General features: G+C 34.8%; 1 pseudogene; it reads right to left on the bottom strand.

Moving 5' to 3' along the window:
* Positions 1 to 1,383: 1,383 nt before the first annotated feature.
* LOC147944733 (small nucleolar RNA R71) lies at positions 1,384 to 1,484 on the bottom strand (annotated as a pseudogene).
* Between the last annotated feature and the right edge of the window lie 12,820 nt (positions 1,485 to 14,304).

Genomic DNA, 14,304 nt, shown 5'->3' with positions numbered 1-14,304 from the left:
CTTTTGATGAGCAAAATTATTTCTTGCAAAGAGATTTGATTTAATAATTTTGTGAACAATCTAAACCTGATTTTATTGCTGATTTTTAACCTAGAATTTTATAAAGAGATTTGGATTTTCTGGTTTTAAATTTAGATATTATTTGCAGTGAGAACTGATTTAATTTACAAAAGTGTTTAGAGTTCTAGATCTGTTCTTAATTGCTTGAATCCTAATTTATTGATTGATTTAATATTTCATAATTTCCTGAGAAATTCCCTAGGCCTAGTTTTTTGATCCATTGAATTTACAACAGCTTTTATTTAATATTTTGCATTGCTTTTATTTTAATTCAATTTAATTTGTTTAGCATAATTGAAAAACTCTATAATTTATTGTGTAGTCTTGAGTCCTTGTGGAATTCGACCCCTAAGTATTACAGTGATCTCTTAATTTGAGAGAGTATCTCTAGGGTAAATTTGAGCATATCAAATTTTGGCGCCGTTGCCGGGGACTCTTTGATCTACCATTAGATTTGAGTTTTAGATTTTGTCTAAATTTTTCTTTTTATTTTCAAACTAACACGCTTTTGTTTTCTTCTCTTTTGTGTGTTTCAGGTGTATGCCTAATAAGCCTAACACAAGGAGCAACAAAACTGGTCCAATTCTGAAGCTTTCAAACCAAGAGTTGGGAAAACTTGAGCGTGAGAACAGAAAAGCAGCCAAATCTCTGAAGATGGTTAATACGATCATTCTGATGCGTGATGAGGCTGGTGTTTTGAGGGATCAAGAGGGCCACTTGCGCAATGAGCAGGGCCAAAAGCTTGATGCAGAAGGAAACGTGATTGCTGAACCTGTTGTCAACGAGTAGGCTATCGTGAACCAGCAAGCGTGTGTCATTGATGATCCAAACCTTGGTTTCGATCGACACCAACCAGGTGGCATCGATCGACACCCACCTGCAGACGTGCGTGGAGCTGCCAACCACGTACATAACCCAGTTCGACGACAGGAGCACAACCGGGATCTGATCAGGACCATTGCTGACTACAACCGGGCTGATCTGGTGTATGAGAACCGGTCTGCTATTGTTCCTCCTCCTTTTCAGAGGAATGATTTTGAGTTGAAACCTGCGTACTTTCAACTAGTTGGGCAGAGACCTTTCTCTGCTTTGCCCAATGAGAAGCCCTTAGACCACATTGAGCATTTTGAGGATCTGGTGACTAGCATCAAGGCTAATGGGGTGACTGAGGACTACATCTTCTGCAAACTCTTCCCTTACTCACTTGCAGGAGAGGCATCTCAGTGGTTGAAACAATTGCCAGCTGGATCATTGACAAACTGGCATGATGTCAAGGTGGCCTTCCTCAACTACTTCTATGATGATGCCATGTCAGATGAGTTGAGAATCAAGCTGTCTTCTTTCAAGAAAAGACCAGATGAAACTTTCAAAGCAGCTTGGGTGAGATTTAAGGCTTACCAAAGGGACTGTCCACACCATGGTTTCTCCAAGGTTCACTTGCTAAGTATCTTCTTCAGAGGGTGTGACTGGGAGTATCAGTTAGCTTTAGATGCTGCAAGTCATGGGAATTTCAAGACAAGACTTTCAGAAGATGCTGAATGTTTGATTGAGAACTTAGCTGCTAGCAATAGTACTAAGAGAGCAGATGCTGAAAGGAAGAGATTACATGGAGGATATGATTCAAACCAGCTAGCTTCTGTTAATGCTAAGCTTGATTCGTGTGCATAATCTCCTTATGGGCAAGAAGTCAGTTCACTTTGCTGCTGAAGTTGAGACATTTGAGCCACAACCTGAGACAAGGAATGAAGAAGCAGATGTCAACTTTGTCTATGGAAATCAGGGTCCGAGATTCAGTAATCAGCAAGGCAACAGGCCTTACAGTGGGAACTTTTCAGGCTACACTTCCAAGCCAGAGTATCAGCAGCAGCAACAAGGCACTGGGTACACAAGGACTTATGGCAACAATTCATATCAGTCCCCTCCTCCCAAAACAGCTGAAAGTAGTAAGATGGAAGCTATGCTTGAGCAGCTTTTGCAAGGTCAGGAGCAAATGACAGTGACTTTCAATGGGAAGCTTGACAATGTCTACACTGATCTTAATGGGAAGTTTGAAGCTTTGAATATTCATGTCAAGAAGCTGGAGAGTCAAGTGGCACAGACTGCTGGGTCTGTTAAAAGGCAAGAGGGTTTTCTCCCTGGAAGAACTGAGTCAAATCCAAAACATGCTTGCAATGCCATATCAGTGGGGGATGAAGAAATTGATGAAGTTGTTTCTGCAGAATTGGGAGAGCAATCGGACAAATTCTCAATTTCAGATGATGGCGTCGATCGACACCACCTTGGTGTCGGTCGACACTCCTCTCAGACGAACCCAGAAACTGCAAAATCTCAGTTCCAGCTGCTGAAAGGGTCTACAAGCCTAAGGTTCCTTTTCCCAAGCTAAGAAAGTCTAAGCAAGAGATGGAGGAAGCTAGATGCAAAGCAATGATGGATAAGGTGATGATTGAGATGCCTTTAATTGATGCAGTGAAGCTTTCACCACCACTTAAGCGCTATGTCAAGAGAATGGTATCCAATGGTTTGAGCCCTGAAGAAGGAGCACTGCTTACTAAGGATGTCAGTGCAATTCTGTTGAACCAGCCTGTTGAGAGGAAGAAGGAAAAGAAGCAAGAAGTGGTTGTCTCTAAGGAAGTGAGTGCAATCATTCAATGTAAGACTGCGGAGAAGTTACCAGATCCTGTAAGCTTTGTACTTGATTGCTCAATCTCAGCAGGAAGGTTTTCTCACTCACTCTGTGATCTTGGTTCCAGTATCAACTTGATGCCACATTCTATTGCTGTGAGACTTGGGATGACAGAATTCAAGCCAACTCAGATTTCTCTTATCTTGGCTGATCGCTCCCGAAGAACTCCTGAAGGTGTTTTAGAGGATATTCCAGTTAAGGTTGGCAACTTCATGATTCCCACTGACTTTGTAGTGCTGAAGTATGATCAAGAGCCTAAAGATCCTCTCATCTTAGGAAGATCTTTCTTGGCTACAGCTGGTGCAGTCATTGATGTGCAGAAGGGACACATAGCACTGAATGTGGATGGTTTGAGTATGCGTTTTGAGATGGATAAACTGAGGAGGGCTCCTACTATTGATGGACAGACTTTTTCTGTTGAAAAAGTTTCTGCAACACGAGCATCAGGCTCAGTGTCGATCGATGCCACCAAGAGGGTATCGATCGACACCCCTCCACAACCGCGACAAAGCTTGTCCAAAACTGATGCTTCAAGTCAGAAACCTATTCCCAAACAGAAGAGTCATCAATCCACACTCCAGAGCCCTCAGGTAAGGCCAAGGTATGCATCTTCTTCACCTAATCCTCCTCCTATCATCAACAAGAATTTCAAAGAGACAAAAACTGTTTTGCAGTTAACCAAGCCACGAGATTATCGTAGAGCGCTTGTTTCTTCTGTTGATGATTTTGCAGGACATAAGAGAAGCAATCCCATACCTAAGTCCCCTCCTGGTCTTGTTCCTAACATCCTTGGCAGACCTCATGCACCTAAAGCTTATACACCACCTTGGATGAAGAGGACCTCAATGCCATGTTCTGATCCTCCGGATGCCTGAGCTCCAACACTGTCAAGCTAACACTGGTAGGTTTTTCTTTTTCTTTTGATTTTGATTTTTGTTTATTTTATTTTTATTTTTGCTTTCCTCTTACTTGATAACACTGGGGACAGTGTTGTTTAAGTCTGGGGGAGGTTAGTTACTAACTATGTTTTCTGTTTTTGAGTTTCAGTTGGGTCAGTCAAAACCATAAAGTTTGAGTCAAATTTTTCAAAATTTTTCTTTTTGTCTTTGGGAATTATGATCTTGATTAATGATTTCTCTTATTTGGCTAACACTCTAATGATTCTTTGTTTATGCTTGATCTCAGAACTGAAGCTTAGAAAGACTATGAGCCTTATCAACAATCCTGAAAGCTCTTATTCAATGGATATCTGATTGATCTAACGTTGTCTCAACCTTTATCAGGATTTTAACTGGACTTAATCTCTTACTTTGGGGTTGGAAATCAGTGGACTAGACTTCTTCTTCAGGCCATACAAGACAGTGCAATTTTTCAAAGTATGTCTCTCCTCTCTCTTCCCTTCAGTACTATTAAAAAAAAAAAAAAAAAAAAAAAAAAAAAAAAAAGAGAATAAAAGATGAGATGATTTTGATCAGTTTAGAGAAGTAGGTAAATTACCAGTGACCTCATTATTCTACTCTTGGGTCAAATGATCACACAAAGCTTGGAAGCGAGGGGTAGGTAAATTACCGATGACCCCAGTATTCGCTTACACCTATTATTCAGAAAAAAAAAATAATAATAATAATAATAATAATAATAATAATGGAAGTGAGAAAAGGGAGAGGAAAGGAGATGTAAGAAGAATGTCTTGGCCTGAAAAGAGTCCATATGCCACTGTTCGATACACTTAAGGTAAGAACTCACCTATACTTGCTTTAATTTATATAATGAGATGACAATGGAGATTTCAGAGATTCCAAAGGATTGTGGGATTTGAGTAAGGAATGTTGATGATAATCATGGTTGAGTATAAGAAGTAAGTTCTTGAGTCAGGTAAATGAAGAGTGTAAATAAGAATCATCATGCAATTGAGTGAGTTCCCTGTTTTCAAACCTCTTTCACATGTCTAAGCTTATGTTTTGCTTGAGGGCAAGCAAAGGCTAAGTCTGGGGGAGTTGATATATCATGGTTTTTGTGGTTTTTAACCATGATATAAGGAGTCTTTTAGTGTCTTTTCATTTGTTTCTAGATTGTTTTTGAGTCTTTACAGGTTTTTAGCATGAAAGGAGCAAAGTGGAGCAATTTGGATCAGTTTGGAGCAATAATCCGCAAGAAATCAACTTGGCATCGATCGACACCCAGTCCAAACCGATGAGAGAGTCAAATTTGGAAGTTTTACAAAGTTGCCCGAAGTTTTCCATATTTGCAAGACTAGTCCCTGACTTGTTTTAGGACATATATATATAGTTTTTAGGTTTTCCAAACCCTTAAGTTATATTCTATCAAGTTTTATTTTTCCTGCAACCCTGAGAGATTTTTGAGAGCTATTGGAGAGAGAGATCTGAACTGCTTTGAGAGAAGAATTCTTAAACTCCTTTCTTACTCTTTTAATCTCTATTGCTTATTATTCAGAATTATGTTTTGTTCTTCATTGAATATGTCTGAGTAATTTGCTTGTTAGGTTTAGGGTTTTTCACAGGGATTTTATGAATTATTAGATCTGTTTATTTAGGATTCTTTATCTATCTAGATCTTCATCTTAGGTTGTTCTTCATATTAATCTTTGATTGGCCATCTAGAATTAATACCCTAGGAAAATAAATTGATATGAGAATATAATTGATTTTCCTGATTAAACCTTTTGATGAGCAAAATTATTTCTTGCAAAGAGATTTGAGTTAATAATTTTGTGAACAATCTAAACCTGATTTTATTGCTGATTTTTAACCTAGAATTTTACAAAGAGATTTGGATTTTCTGGTCTTAAATTTAGATATTATTTGCAGTGAGAACTGATTTAATTTACAAAAGTGTTTAGAGTTCTAGATCTGTTCTTAATTGCTTGAATCCTAATTTATTGATTGATTTAATATTTCATAATTTCCTGAGTCCTTGTGGAATTCGACCCCTAAGTATTACAGTGATCTCTTAATTTGAGAGAGTAGCTCTAGGGTAAATTTGAGCATATCATTAGGCTCTGATACCATGTTAAATTTGGGCTTATCTTGGGCTTCTAACTAAAAACCAATTGGCAATTAGTAGATTGACGCTAACCCTTTATATATTAATTATAGTCCCATGTGGGACTTGGATTGTATCCCAACAGTATGCTTCTTTGGGAATATGTAAATCGTGGCTCTGACATGATCTTCCTATTCGCTTAGCTCTCGAAAAATGTCTCCGCTTATTGACATGAAAGATACAAAGGAGAGGTTTTTAAATTAAGAGATGTTCACTAATCAGCACGATGCAGAGGTTTAATTAAAAGATAATCAACTTGATAAGCTTTGGAAACTTGTTGGCCAGCCAACCTTTGTGTGCAAACTAATCACGTGCATCGGATATAATCCATATTTCCATTATTAATAAACATTCTCTGATACACAAGTAACACAATGGGGTAATTCAGTGTATTTACTCTATTTGTGTTAATTAACAGAATATATGGGATATTTATCTATCATGTTGGTATCCGTTAAAAAAAATTGAACATTAACCAGGCGAGCCGATTGAGGTTATTAACCAGGCGAACGTTGATATGTTGTTATGGGAGGAGGCCAGGTCCTTCAATGCGGCCCCTCGGGATTCTTTACCTTTGGAGGTTTGGGATTCTGTATCCCGGTGTCAGGTAGATGGATCTTGGAAGGCATCAGACCCCTTGGAAGGTTTAGGTTGGTGGCTTTGCAATAGTGAGGATAAAACGTTGTTATTAGGAGCACGAAGTCAGCGACGAGGTCCTTCACCCTTATATTCGGAGTTGCAGGCGCTGTTATGGGCAATGGCCTCCCTTTCGGAGTCAGGTATTGATTGTCAGTTCTTCGAGTCAGATTGTGCCGAACTAGTGTCAATGGTGCAATATCCGGATGATTGGCCAGCTTTCTCCAATTTATTGGATGAGTTCAACCTGCTTCGTTCTTCCTTTCCTTCCTTCCAGCTAACGAAGATCCCTCGCACGACCAATGTTCGGGCAAACTGTCTTGCTCGATCTTCAACATCTTTACTTTCCGCAAATACTTTTGTAAACTCTTTTCCTCCAGTTTGGACAACCAACCTTGGATTTTTGTTCTAAATTAATGTTTGGTTGAAAAAAAAAAAAAAAAATTGAACATTAACAAAACTCGAACTCTTCTGAATAACAATAGGTACTAAAATATATATTTTTTATGTATCAGATATTTGAATTCCAATATTCAAGATTAGGTAGACTTATAAAAATTAGAACATTTCTAAGTTTCCTTCAACGATTTTATTTATTTTATTAATAAAGTCATCCCTTTAATGTAGTGAATTGTGTTTTTTTTTTCTTCAAATTTACAGATTTTAATGTTTTTGAGGCCCATTAAGAATAAAAGCAGAAACTCATTACTGTAGAAAAGTCTAGCAGTAAAATAAAAGCTAAATTCCTCTTTGTACTCTGTCGTCGACAGTTTGATTTCGCCAATGTCGTTGTCACCGGTGAAGGAGAGGAAGATGATGATTTGCTAATAAGTATATTTATACGCGTCTCGAGATTGGACTATCGGACTCTCTCTCTCTCTCTCTCGTCTCCAAGAGCTTACGACCTTTCCTTGCTTCACCTGAGCTTTACGAGACTCGTTCAGTGTTAGGCCGCACCGACATTTGTCTCTACGTGTGCTTAAATTTTTTAAAGAAAGTACACTTACGTAATCAAAATCATCATCAAGTGGAGACTCAGAAACTAATTCATGTGAAGTTGGAGCTGCTGAAACACCTGAAGCATTTGCCATAGACTTAGCCTGATAATCTTTGTAGAGCCAAACCAAATTCGCTCTAAGCTCATGTTTTGTTCAATTCAGAAGTTGTTGGATCCACTTTCTCATAAGCCATTTCAATCATCTGCAGTTTCATTCTTGGATCTAAAACAGATACTATGGCCAAAATTATGCTCTAAGCTTTCCAGTACTTGGAGAACTATTTCTGCATTTTCTGAGCCATCTTTTCAGCACATTCATCATCACAAGATGTAACTTTCCTCAACAATAGCTTAATTCTTCATACTTGTGTGAAATACACATTAGCAGTGGGATACTTTGGTCCTGAAAAATTTGTAGTGATAACACTGAACGGTTTCAACAACTCACAAATTTTTTCTTCACGGTTCCATTCACTTTCTAATGGTAATGTCTTGTAATACGTGTCATACTATTGCAAGCTAACAAATGTTTTCCTAAACTTTAAAGCCCTTGCAAGCATCTCATATGTAGAGTTCCAACATGAGGAACATCAAGTGACAGACCACCTCCACTTTTAATTCGAACTCTCTCTACACAAGCTGCAAAACCTTCTTTCTTTATAGGAGATTCTTTAACATATCTTACACTCTCTAATATTGTGCAAGATGTCATTTGCTAGATCTTTGGCCGCTTTTGAGTAAAAGAAAGAGAGAATATAAGTTCTCAAGAGTTCCTAAGCGTTTTTTGTGAGATTCTTGGATTTTGGTGGTTGTTCTTGGGATATCTGTAGCTGGGATCATTGTAGAAGCTTCCTATGAGTGTAGATCTTCTTGTTTGGGGTTCAGAATCTTCTTAGCAAAATGTGAGTTCATGGCCATGGCTTATCTAAGCTTGAGATTTCTCTGATCTGCTTGTTTATGTGTTGTTTGGCTTGTTAGAATGATATTTGGGACTTTGTGAAGCTTTCTTGTGGCTTGGGATCGATTTTTGATGGTTTATAAATGATGATCCAGTGAGAAGCTTTGGGGAAGAACGATGCTCGACATGTGCGTCGATCGATGCATTTTGTGTGTCGGTTGATGCAAATGCAAGGACGGCACGATTTGACCTAGGAGCATCGGTCGATGCCATGTGGAGGCGTCGATCGATGCAACTAGGGCTTTTAGTGAAATGTCAGGCAAGGTGTGATCGTGGAATCAAGGCAATGAAGAGGAGGATGTTCTAGTGGTTCGTTTGGTTATTGTCTGGCTTCTGTTAGGTTGCTAAAGTTGAGTCCCAGCATGTTGTTTATGATTGTTGGTTCTTTGTTTTATGTTAATTGGATTATTAGTCTATTTGATATGAAATTAATATTGGATATTTGACTATTGGTTTAATGTTACCGTTTGGTGTTATCCGATGTTGTGTGTTTGTGGTTAGGAGGCTAGTGGATATGAGACCACTATTATTATTATTACTATTATTATTATTATTATTATTATTATTATTATTATTATTATTATTATTATTATTATTATTATTATTATTATTATTATTATTATTATTATTAATTTTATTATTATTATTATTATTATTATTATTAATTTTATTATTATTATTATTATTATTATTATTATTAATTTTATTATTATTATTATTATTATTATTACTAATTTTATTATTATTATTATTATTATTATAAAAAACGGGTCGGGTCGTTTCAAAAACGATATATCTACGCTCCTAGCATGTTCCTACAACGTTTCTAGCTAAAGATTTCTACAGGAACAGCCACAAATTGCCAAGAATTCTCAAGAACACTCAAAACTTCTTTCTCTCTTCTCTTTTTCTCAAAAACTGTCAAACTTGGCCAAACCCTCGAGTTCTACTTTTTATACATGACTCCATGATTTTCTTTAACCCAAAACGCAACGTTTAACTTAAACTCGTTTGCGAAAACCAACCTTGCATTGATCGACACATCACTAACTAGCATCGATCAATACACATCCCAAACCGAGATTCCGGTTTGATTCGACCAGTTACAATCTTCCTCTTCGACCAGTTAGTATGTGAACTCGTTTTTAAATGTCACAAGGTCCCAGCTAGTTTGATTTGTCTGAGTAAAATGTAATTAACTTGAAATAATAATGATTAACGTAGGAACATGTATCACAAATAATTAGACTCCCAACAACTCGTTGCATCAGAATTATTCCATGATAACTTTTAATAAGCTTATCTAATAAGGATGTAATTAAAGTCCATTGTCCACCTTAGACGAGGCAAAGAGCATGCCCTTCACGGGATTATCACATGTCGACCGGTCTTCTTCCGTACATTACATGTTTTTATAAAACTTTTATGCTGTGATGGTTTATTTTCGAATTATTAATCATACGATTATTTTATCCAATTTTGATTATTTTAACCCTTTGAATAATCTGCAGACCCTACAATAAGATGAACAAGAAAAGAGACAAGCAAACTTTGGATACTTTTGTCTGGATCCGAGGGTTCGAAGGTAATGCGATAAGTTTAATGGGGCATTTGTCTCCTATTTATCATATCATTGGGCGTTTTATATGTCCCCGCATAACTTGGTTACAATTTACAACCCAATATTTAAAAATCAAATGTTACATCCGTAGTCATTTTTCGTCTATATTTTCTATATATATATGTTATACTAGAAAGGTAGAATTTTCAAACAAAAATCTAAAAATCTTTTGGCTATTGCTAGTATTATAAGACGTCAATATTATATTGTGAAGATTTGAGTGTTTTTTTTTCTTTTTTCCATTTAATAAACTTTGAATTATCTAAAAATTAACATAATAATAATGACTAACTAGGTAAACAACCCGCAAATAGTGCGGATAAATTGTTTCAATTATTTGAGATCTAAGATTTATTTTAATAAAACAAAATATGTAACTAATTTTTTTATTATTATTCAAATTTGCGATTATTTTGTATAAAAATACATTTCACCCGTGAAATATTTGAATGTAGAAAAGAATTTAACGTGGTGGAGAAATTTGTATAAATTTTATTTTAATAAAATATGAACAATTATCAAATTTAAAAAATTTTGTTGTTTTTTAAAGAATAGTAATATAGATTCAAATTAAATGGCTACAAATAGTTTTAATTTATGTAATGAATTTTGATTTAAATCTATAGTGGCATAAATGTAATTAGTATAATTAATGAGGGTTATTTGCTAAAATGTATTTCGAACTCTCTGGCGACTACACGTCAGCATTTTTCAAGAATGATTCCCTAATATAGGGAATGAGTTGACTTGAAGTCTTTAGCATTCTCAAATTAGCAACGACAATCCGGTTAGTGACATGAATATGATAAAGGAAAGTACTTAACTTTATAAATTAAGAGATGTACACTAATCAGAACTATGCGTACGTAGTAGGTTTATTAGTTAAAGATGTAGAACCTTTGGAAACTAGCTTGTTGGCCCGACAACCTAATCACGTGCGTCGTATCTAATCCATATTTCCAAATCATTAATACACATTATACACAATGTGTAATTCACTATATTTACTCTATTTTTTGTTAATTAACAGGATATTTTGGATGTTGCCCAAAAAAAATAAAATAATAACAGGATATTTTGGATATCTATCTTTCTGGTATTTGTTAAAAAATTTGGACATTAACAAAACTCGAACTCTTTTAAATAACAATCCGTATTAAAACATATTTTATATTTACATAAAGCTTAATATGAAAAAAATTAAGATTTGTAAGATGCCTAATATATATATTAACAACTACAAATCAAATGTATAACTAATGTAACTAAGAAAACTAGGTGATTTAACATTACACCAGAAAAAAAAAAAAAAAAAAAAAAAAAAAAAAAAAACTAGGTGAAACGATATTTTGCATTGGATATAGATATCCATATTATGAGTATGATTAATACATTTTCTGAATTCAGAGATAAGATTTTTGAATCCCAAACTTCAAGATAGATATAAAGTATATATGACATAAAGTATCTGATAATTTGTCCAATCCTAACTAAATCACCTTTTCTAAATGAATATCCAGTCCACAAAATGGGGTCGTTGTGTCTCTTGATTTGTAGTATATGTGTGAGAGCTTTCTATCTTTTTCAAAATATAGCTATTCTATCTCAATGTAATTTGGTATTGAATAAATAAACTATAAAGTTTTCTGCTGACCAAAACAAAAAAACATTACATCGCTGGTTGATCACCGGCTGATTCACTACACGAAAACATGTAGATTGTGACCATATTTTGTGACCCATTTTTTGGTCACTAAACTTTGAGACGCTATTGTGACTACTTTACAACTATTATGCGACTACATGGGATTCAGTGACTAAAATGTTGGTAATTTACAACAGAATAAAATAGACGGTAAATAGTCTCATATTTACGACTTATTAAAGACTAAAAACTTACCAAAAAGTTTCAGTCGCAAAAGAGTCACAAATTGAGACTCCTTAGTGACTCATATTTTAATCTTAATAATAAAATAAATATATTTTCAGCAATTTTAGTTGTCATCCCAAAAGCGTCATAAAATCCCCACTTTTTTGTGACTAACTTTGGAATCATCTATATTTAACAATATAGTCGCATTTGTGTCATAAAATAACATCGATTTCGCTACTATATTGTGACTATTTTGCTACTTTTTACCAACTCCTAAAAATTTTAAATTGAAAATTCACATTATATAATGTCAATATGTTAAGTTACATATTTCAACATTGGTTTGAACTAATACATACACAAAATCTCTATAAAACTCTTGCTTTTCAATGTTTTAAACAAAATATTTGTATTTTCTCTTACATGTACAAGTGTTACATGTAGTTTCAATGAAAAGTTGTTAGTATTGTATCTTATAAAACTAATTTATCAAAACATTGTTTTATCTTTTTAAACTTAGAGATTTACTTTACAGTTCGAACATGAGTGATTGTAAGTAGTTAATGTAAACATTTTTATCTCTTAAAGAATAAATTTTGAAATATAAGTTTCTGACTCATAAAAGTACGTCACAAAAGAGTTACATTTTGTGACTATTTTGTTACTAATTAATTTTGCGACTTATTTTGTGACTGTTTTACTACTAACTTTGGGACTACTTTGCTACATATTTTGCGATTTTTTGCTACTATTACATTTGTGACTACTTTGCTACTTACTTATGACTATATTACGACTACTTTACTACTAAATACCTTTGTTAGAACTAAATACACGTAGTCTTTTTAAAACTATTTACATACAAAATCTCAAAATTTATTGAATCTAGTCATTTTAATCCTAAACTATAACTTTAAATTTCTAAACCCAACAATTATTTATTAATATATATATATATATATATATATATATATATATAACCCAACACTTCAATCTTAAAAAAAAATACAATCATTGAAAACCTAAATCTAATTATTTTGAAATATACATTAATTTCTGAAAAATATTAAATTATTATTATTAGATTATTTATGATAATTCTTGAATTTATATTCTTTCTTAGTTAAAATGAATGAACTAATAATAATTAATGTCTGTAAAAGAATATATGGATTTTATTTATTCTAAAGAAGAAAACTTCTGATTGGCTAATACACAAAAACAGGGATTGCACTTTAGTTTGTCATCTACCATTGATTAATTTAGATCCAACGGACCAGATCTCCTCCTTCTATTTTTTTCTTCTCTCTTCTTCTCCTCCTTATCTCGTTTCTTCGAGAATCAAGCTTATGCATTTTTCAACAAATTAGAGTTCAGACACAAGAAACACAAATCAACTAAACCCATTCACCGTTAACCCTTCATCTCTGCTAATCGATCTCCTTCTCTCACTTCGTTCCCCATATCTCAAAGCTACATTACACCACGAAGCTTCCGCCTTCACCACCACCAGATCTCGGAGCTTCCGTCGCTCCACCCACCAGACCTCGAAGCTTCTGTCGTCGTTCACCACATCATATATTGAAGCTTCCATTGTTGTTCACACCAGCACATCTCGAAGCTTCCGCCATCCTCAACCTCCAGATCTCGAACTTCTCGCCAATAGATCTCGAATCCTCCACCATCGCATCTCTGATACTCCGCCTCGAGCGTACTCCTCTTTGCCGACACGTTCCCGATCTCCCTCACCTTTTCCTCTGCTGCCAGAAAAACACGTCGCCGGCCAAGCTTATCGCCGCCCAACCACAACGTCGATATAACAAATATACACACATGTATATTTTTCAAATTAATTATTTAATAAAGGAAAATTCATTTATGTGATTTATTTATTAAAATTAAAAATGGTGTATGAAAAAAAAAGACAAAAAATAATTTTTGTTTTTTTTTAGCGAAATAACTTTGGAATGTCACAAAATAATGGCTAAGTTTTATGTCACAACCTAGTCTCTAAATATGACTACAATACTCGGTGTTAATGTAGTCCTAATGTACGACGCTTTATTAGTCTTACTAAACAATCGCAAATTAGCGACTATTTTGCCACTCTATAAAATTGCGACCAAATTTTAGCGTCCGTATAAATTAATCACTAATTAGTCTTAAATAGTGATTTTGTGACGGTTTTGTGACGCTTTTGATGGTCACAAATGGCTTGTTTTCTTGTATATTGTAAATTTATTGCGTTTGGCCGGCAAGGAAGTCTTCTATTTAATGATCAACAGTTGCTATTTTGAGAACCAGAGTCTTCAGATCTTTGGTTAATTAAGGGTCGGAGGTGTCATTTATAATGGATCCAACACACGATGACATTGACAGCTACCAAAGTTATCAATTTACAAGAGCAAAAGAA

This window comes from Camelina sativa, chromosome 5, assembly GCF_030686135.1.
Source record: "Camelina sativa cultivar CO46 ecotype springtype chromosome 5, ASM3068613v1".
NCBI classification, from domain to species: domain Eukaryota; kingdom Viridiplantae; phylum Streptophyta; class Magnoliopsida; order Brassicales; family Brassicaceae; genus Camelina; species Camelina sativa.
Note: the sequence above shows the minus strand (reverse complement) of the source record. Positions and strands in the feature narration are given on the sequence as shown.